Here is an 8,206-nt window from a genome sequence, read left to right as displayed (position 1 = left end):
TAGCCTTGCTGAGCGGGGCCTTTGTTTGCAAAGTAATGTGTCTGCTTTTTAATATGCTGTCTAGGTTGGTCACAACCTTCCTTCCAAGGAGTAAGTGTCTTGTAATTTCATGGCTGCAGTCACCATCTGCAGTAATTTTAGAGGCCCCCCCCCCAAATGAAGTCAATCACTGTTTCCAATGTTTCCCCATCTATTTGCCATGAAGTGATGGGACCAGATGCCATCATCTTAGTTTTCTGAATGTTAAGCTTTAAGCCAACTTTTTCACTCTCCTCTTTCACTTTCATCAAGGGTTTTTAGTTCTTCACTTTCTGCCATAAGGGTGGTGTCATCTGCATATCTGAGGTTATTGATATTTCTCCCGGCAGTCTTGATTCCAGCTTGTGCTTCATCCAGCCCAGAGTTTCTCATGATGTACTCTGCATATAAGTTAAATAAGCAGGTTGACAATACACAGCCTTGAAATACTCCTTTTCCTATTTGGAACCAGTGTTGTTCCATGTCCAGTTCTAACTGTTGCTTCCTGACCTGCATACAGATTTCTCAAGAGGCAGGTCAGGTGGCCTGTTATTCCCATCTCTTTCAGAATTTTCCACAGTTTATTGTGATCCACAGGGTCAAAGGCTTTGGCATAGTCAATAAAGCTGAAGTAGATATTTTTCTGGAACTCTCTTGCTTTTTCTGTGACCCAGTGGATGTTGGCAATTTGATCTCTGGTTTCTTTGCCTTTTCTAAAACCAGCTTTAACATCTGGAAGTTCACAGTTCACATATTGCTGAAGCCTGGCTTGGAGAATTTTGAACATTACTTTGCTAGCATGTGAGATGAGTGCAATTGTGTGGTAGTTTGAGCATTCTTTGGTATTGCCTTTCTTTGGGATTGGAATGAAAACTGACCTTTTCCAGTCCTGTGGCCACTGCTGAATTTTCCAAATATGCTGGCATATTGAGTGCAGCACTTTCACAGCATCATCTTTTAGGATTTGAAATAGCTCAACTGAAATTCCATCACCTCCACTAGCTTTGTTTGTAGTAATGCTTCCTAAGGTCTGAAGCCCAGAGCCTCATTTTTATTATGTAGGTTGTTTCGAGAGTCAGACGGGACGGTGATTGTGGGAGGACCTGGAGATGGAGTTTGCCATGCCGGCGTTTTCTCCTGTTGCTTTGAACTCCAGGACTGTTTGGGTGTGGGGGGAAGAGCTACTCCCTCAGCACTTCCGACCTTCCAGAAGGAAGCTATACCGCGAATAGAACCACACCTCCCCAAAGAAAGAAGAGGGGCCGTTTTGCTAGTGATCACTGACTCTGATGCTGCTCTCTACAAAAGACAATTTCTCCTAATTAGGAACAGATTGGGAAGGGGGAGTAGCATCACCCGGAAGCGAAGTTTCTTCAGGAAAAACAGCCAAAAGTTTATTTCAAGTCTCCGGATGGAGCAAGATTGGTTTCCAGCACCTTCCTGTCAAAGGCCAGGTGCATAGACATCGGCCGGCAGGGCTGGGATGGTTCTTCTACACGGAGGAGTGGCGTTCAGGATGACAGGACCAGTAGCGGGCAAAAATGCCCACCACTGAGATAGCGAGAGTTGGTAGAGAGAATGGCAAACCAGAGGTGGATCACCAACAGTAACCCCTGTTCTGTGCTGCCAGAGTCATTGCTGATAAGGGTGCTTCCCAGTCCTCTATCTCTTAGGGCTGAGAAGCTAGTGAACCTCTTCTCGGAAAAACACATTTATGGCCAGTTCGTATCAGAGAGAATGAAGTAGATAGCTCGAAGTCACCCTGAAGAGTGGGCTGGGTTTCAGAAGAGCATTGAAGAATCCAAACTGGCAATAATCCGGAAATCTCTGATGGCAGAAGGAGCCAAATCAGGAAAAAATGTTAATTATAAGTGTTAGAGAATTTTTTCCTGTAATTTAGCCCAAATCATTGTTGATGTCTGTGTAACACACACGCGTGCATTACAGTTCGGCCCCCTTGAGTCACATGGAACTGACAAAGAGTACCTCTGGGTTTCCTGGAGCTTTCTCTGGAGTTAGAACTGGTTATACACATGGCCTTGAGCCTGCTCCCTAACCTGGCTGAACCTCAGTTTCTCCTGTAAAATTCAGTGAAGAAGAGGTCCTAGTCACAAGCAATTGTCAACTTTAAAAAAGAGAAGGCAGGTCGAGGCTTAGCATAGTCCCTGATAGGTTTCTATTTCTCAGGAGCCCAATTATTATGCAGGAAGATAAAATGCTTTGTGGAGGGTCTGGAAATTGGGTATTTATCACCTAGAAAGGGGTCAAGCTGGGGTAGAAACCACTCTTGTGGAAACCCTTAAAGTTGAAGTGTTGTCCCCTAGAGGTCTTCTGATGGAGGAGAGTTCACCCAGAAATGCTGGCTGGTCAGCCGGTGCACATGTCCTATACTTACCGGCTGCCCTTCCTGTCTTCGTCCCCGCCCTTCAGCTTAGTTGAGTGGTTTCTTTTCAGTGTTCCATGGATCACCTCTGTTATAGGTTGAGTTATGCCCCCTCAAAAGATATTAAAGCCCAGTAAATGAGAATGGGAATTCACTCCTGTGAATGCGAACTTCTTTGGAAATAGGGTCTTTACAGAGGTAGCTAAGGTGAGATCCTTCATTCGCAGGGCTGCAGTCCAATATGACTGGTGTCTTTAAAAGAAGAGGAGAAGAGATTCAGAGAAGATCATGTGAAGACACAGATATCTAGGGAGCAAAGGGCCAGGTGAAGACAAGCCAGGATTGGGGTTATGCTGCCAGAAGCCAAGGAATGCCTAGGGCTATCAGAAGCTGAAAAGGAAAAAAAAGGGGGGGTCCTCTCCTATAGATTTCAGAGGGACGGAGGCTCTGCTGACTGCTCACCTCCAGAACCCTGATAGAAATTTCTATTTGTTACAGTTAATACAAGCCCCCATATATGGTTGCCTAACATATGAGAGAGAGGAGGGAAGACATGTGAACAAGATAAGACATTGAGTGTAAGGGCTGCGAGCTTATATATATCTATTCAACAAGCATTCCTTGAGTGCCTGTTTAGTGCAGGTGCAGGCTAGGTCTGAGGTCAGAGGAACAAGATAAGGCTCTACTTTCAGGGAGCATTCATTTTGTTGGGAGTTGTAGATCTTAGTTAATGGAATATATGATTAATATTAGGCAATGCTAGAAGTGGGGTGGGTGGGGGGCATCCCAGGTGGTGCTAGTGGTAAAGAACATGCCTGCCAATGCAGGAGACATAAGAGACTCCGGTTCAATCCCAGGGTGGGGAAGATCCCCTGAAGGAGGGCATGGCAACCCACTCCAGTATTCTTTCTTGGACAATCTCATGGACAGAGGAGCCTGGCAGGCTACACAGTCCATAAGATCGCAAAGAGTCAGGACTGAAGAGGTTGAGCACCCACGCAGAAGCTGGGGGAAGATAAAGCTGGGTAGGGTAATGTGGAATGGAGTGCAAAGCGAGAGAAAGAATGATCTGAAAGGCTCAGGGAAGGGGACTCCGAAGCTGAGCTCTCAGTCCTGAGTAGGATCCAGCAGAGGAAGAGAAAAAGGAGCTTGCTTTATTCATAGAGAAAAGGCGTGGGTAGACATCCTGAGATGGGCACAGACGTGTTAGAGGAAGAACGAAGCGCAGTGTAGACGTAGGTCATCCTAGGCGCTTACAAACCGTGTTCTCTTAGGGAGCCGTTGACTCCCTAAGAGATTCTGCCAGTGAGGATCCTGGGTCTCAGAGGAAAGTACTGACACCACTGTGCCTTGGAAAAGGGCCAGGTCTCTAACAGCCAGGTCAGGAACTTCCTGCGAGTGTTTGGGGAGGAGGGGTGAGGACAAAGACTCGTAAATCCCAGGCACTTAAAAGCCCGTGCATAAACGGGAGAACCGCCCCCCACCCCCACCCCGGGGAGCGGCTTGTTTTTGAATATTTTGAAATATTTCAAAAATGTCTAGTAACTTGGAGCCGTAGTTTGGGTTTGCTCCTCTGTGAAGTGGGACAAAGGCCTCCTCGCCCAAGCTGCCCAAGCGTGCGCGCGCGGTCACTAAGTCGAATCTGAATCTTTGCGACACCACGGCACGCACGTGGAGATCCACTTTATCCTCCCAGTCCTGGGGCGCAGGGAGTGGAAGGTGCAGGGTGGAATCCTGGACCCCCATTACTCGCTTGTGCCCCGGCTGTGTGGCCTTGGGCAAGTTACTGCCGGTCTCTGAGGCTTTTGTCAACTTAACAAGGCAGTAACTTGGGCAATCTTTGGTGGAGGTTGAGGGACGGAGGTGGGCACCAGGGATCACGCTCCGGTTCCAGCCATCGGATGCGCCTAGCGGGGCCGGTGCCTCCCCCGCGCGGCTATGCGGCCCCCAGGGAGCCGCCGGACAGCGCGGTGGGTCCCGGCCGAGAGCCGCGAGCAGCGCACCGGGCATGCGCGGCCCGTAGAGCCACAGGAGGCCGCCGGGACGTCGCCCTGCCCCGCCCCGCCCCACCCCGCCCGCGAGCGCCGCGCGCTGCAGTTCCTCCCGCGGCCTGTGGCGTCGCTGCGCGGCGGTCTGGGCGGCTGGGCGCCTGTAGAGCTCTACCCCGCGCCCGCGCACCCGCGGGACCGCGCTCCCCGGGCCGTCGGGGCTGCAAGCCCGCGGCAGGCCCCAGCCCGCGCCCGGACCCTCCTTCTGACGCGCTCCCGAGAGAAATCTTTCTGTGCTGCTTTGCTTTGTTTCTCTCGTATGACGGGAACAGGAGGGTCGGGCGTTGGTGGAGTCGCGGTGCTGGCCAGATCACCGAGGACGCGGAGTAACGCTAGGCGCCGCCGGGCCTTAGCGAGGCCTTCGTTGCGCTCCTCTGTTGGGCACATTTGCAACTTTTGCATTTGAACAAATGCAGATGTCGCCCTGCAAGATCCAGAAGGCTTGAGATTAAAGGGATTCCGGATGAGCCCTCCACTCCCCCAATACCCTCCATTTTGTGACACTCACAAGTAAGTGTGCGTGGCCACTTCTGTACTGTAAGTTCCACCAGGACACGCGTCCCAGGTGTTTTGCTGGTCGTTGGCATAAAGCACAGTTGGCATAAAGCACAAAACAGGCCCGGCTTCCGAGACCGAGCCGGGCAGAGTCGCCAGCGCCCTCGGCCTAGATCAGCCTTAGGCAAAGCAAGGCGCAGAGGCGGGCGGGTCCCCAAGAAGGGAGGGGGTGGGTCTGGAAAGCGAGAGGAGCATTTGAAACTTTTAGAGCCCTCGGGCAGGGCTGCAGCGACCGAGTGCGTGATCCGCAGAACGGGATAAAGGAGTTTTAGTGGACGGTCGCTCGTGGCTCGGGCTACGTTCTAGCCACGCGCAGTAGACGCTTGGAGTTTCAAAACGGATAATAGCACGGGGGTGAAGGATGAGCCGGTCCTTCCCCGCGGACAGCCCTAGTCTGCGGGCGCCTCTTGTCTCCGCTCCAGCATGCATTCACCATCTGCAGTGTCAGAGTGGTGCTGGAACAAAGCAGATGGAGTTGAGTCACTCCCCAGCTGCAGAGTCCTCGCAGGAGCCTCCAAGTTCTATACAGGCTCCCACCAGCGTCTCTCACCAGATTTCCTCCCTCTGCATTGCCTATGCGTCAGCTTCTTTCCCAAGACCCTGGCCTTTTCGCCCTGCCCGGGACATCTCTCATCTCTCTGATATCAACTCAGAAACAACCTTGTTTCTTACCATTTCATCACACAAGACTGTCACCTTCCCTCTATCGTTCTGTGTTTTACCTTCTTCACAGATGAACTGAATTAGTTTTTTATTCTTTGACTTGAGTCCTTTTCATTCTACTACACTACAAAATAAGTTGTTTCATTCACCCTCGTCGTCCCAGTGCCCAAGGCAGAGAGCCTGGCACTTAACAGGCACCCATAATAGTTGAGTTGTTATTTATTAATTCCAGAGGAAAAAAACTGTGGTCCGGGTGACCAGAGCAGAAGCAGGGGTGGAATTCCCAAAATCCGAGTATTGACATTTACCTCCTGATCCAGTCTTATTTCTGGATTTTCTCATCTGGGAAAATTACAGGATTAATAATAGTGTCCGCTTCATAGGAGAATGAGATGAGTTAGTTAACTTTTGTAAAAGACTTAAAGTGATGCTCATATTGAGAAGCATAGATGATTTGACTATTGCATCAATTAGAATAAGCTAGTTTACACTCTGGTAACAACTCCCAAATCTCAGTGGCTTAATAAAGACAGAAGTTTACTTTTCACTTACGTGTTGTTCTGTCTCTCAGTTGTGTCTGACTCTTCGTGACCCCATGGACTGTAGCCCGCCAGGCTCCTCTATCTATAGGATTTCCCAGGCAAGAATACTGGAGTGGGTTGCTATTTCCTTCTTCAGGGGATCTTCCCAGGTCAGGAATGGAACCCATGTCTCCTGCATTGGCAGGCGGATTCTTTACCACTGAGCCACCAGACTTCAATTAGCCAAGGACTGGGCTCTTTGACATATTTAGTCTGGAAACCAAGATGACCAAGCAGCCTCCAGCTGATGTGCTGTCAATTGTCAAGGCAGGAGAGAGAGAACAAGCATCATTTTTATTTTGCCCACTTTTGTGTACTGAGAATATAAGTATGGGGATTATAGCCACCAGATTTTGTCTTTCCACTTTGTTCAGGAACCTCATAGAGAAAAATTTGGACCATTTATCTATTTAGCAAATAAGTTAACGCTGGAAACATTCCTGCAGTGACTGGAACTAGAAATCCTCTTGGGAAAAAACTGTCTTTGTTAGGGAAAATAAAATTCCAAACCTTGACTTTGGGACCTCACTTTCCTTACATAAAAGCTGAGAGTTGATTTCTTCTGCACAATGATGTTCCTCCTAGGAATTCAAGGTTCTGGAGACTTGAGAGAAAAGATCAGAGAAGTGAGAAAGGGTGAAGACTGGAGAATTCACCCTAAGGTGCACTGTGCCCTGTAATCAATTCCTAGGAGTTGGATGGTCACAGGCTTTAAGACTGACTCTAAGAAAAGCTTTAGGAAAAACATCTACTTCTGCTTCATTGACTACACTAAAGCCTTTGACTGTGTGGATCACAACAAACTGTGGGAAATTCTTCAACAGATGGGAATACCATAAGACCTTACCTGCCTCATGAGAAACCTGTATGCAGGTCAAGAAGCAACTGTTAGAACTGGACTTTAAGCAACAGAACTGGTTCAAAATTGGGAAAGAAGTACATCGAAGCTCTATATTGTCACCCTACTTAGTTAACTTCTATGCAGAGTACATCATGCAAAATGCCGGGCTGGGTAAAGCACAGTATGGAGTCAAGGTTGCCAGGAGAAATATCAGTAATCTCAGATGTGTAGATGACTCCACCCTTATGGCAGAAAGTGAAGAGGAACTAAAAAGCCTCTGGATGAAAGGGAAAGAGGAGAGTGAAAAATTTGGCTTAAAGCTCAACATTCAAAAAACGAAGATTATGGCATCTGGTCGCATTGCTTCATGGCAAATAGATGGGGGAAAATGGAAACAGTGGCAGATTTTATTTTCTTCGGCTCCAAAATCACTGCAGATGGTGACTGCAGCCATAAAATTAAAAGACTCTTGATCCTTGGAAGAAAAGCTATGACCAACCTATATAGCATGTTAAAAAAGCAGAGACATCACTTTACTGACAAAGGTCCCTATAGGCAAAGCTATGGTCTTTCCAGTAGTCATGTATGGGTGTGACAGTTGGACCATAAAGAAAGTTGAGTGCCAAAGAATTGATGATTTTGAACTGTGGTGTTGGAGAAGACTCTTGAGAGTCCCTTGGACTGCAAGGAGATCCAACTAGTCAGTCGAAAGGAAATCAGTCCTGAACATTCATTGAAAGGACTGATGCTGAAGCTTCATGAAGCTCCAATACTTTGGGCAACCTGATATGAAGAACTGACTCATTTGAAAAGACCCTGATGCTGGGAAAGATTGAAGCAGGAGGAGAAGGGGATGACAGAGGATGAGATGGTTGGATGGCATCACCATCTAGATGGACATGAATTTGAGCAAGCTCCAGGAGTTGGTGATGGACAGGGAAGCCTGCAGCACGCTGCAGTCCATGGGGTCGCAGAGTCGGACACGCCTGAGTGACTGAACCGAAGGGCATGGTTCTGCCCGTCTCTACTTGCTGCCATCTTTGGCGTGGCAGTGTCATCCTCAGGCTACTGGAAGAGGTCTAAGCACCTACTCCAGGCAGCACAGAGATCACAGGGA

The sequence above is a fragment of the Cervus elaphus genome, chromosome 6, assembly GCF_910594005.1.
Source record: "Cervus elaphus chromosome 6, mCerEla1.1, whole genome shotgun sequence".
Classification (NCBI taxonomy): domain Eukaryota; kingdom Metazoa; phylum Chordata; class Mammalia; order Artiodactyla; family Cervidae; genus Cervus; species Cervus elaphus.
This window is presented reverse-complemented; position numbering follows the sequence as displayed.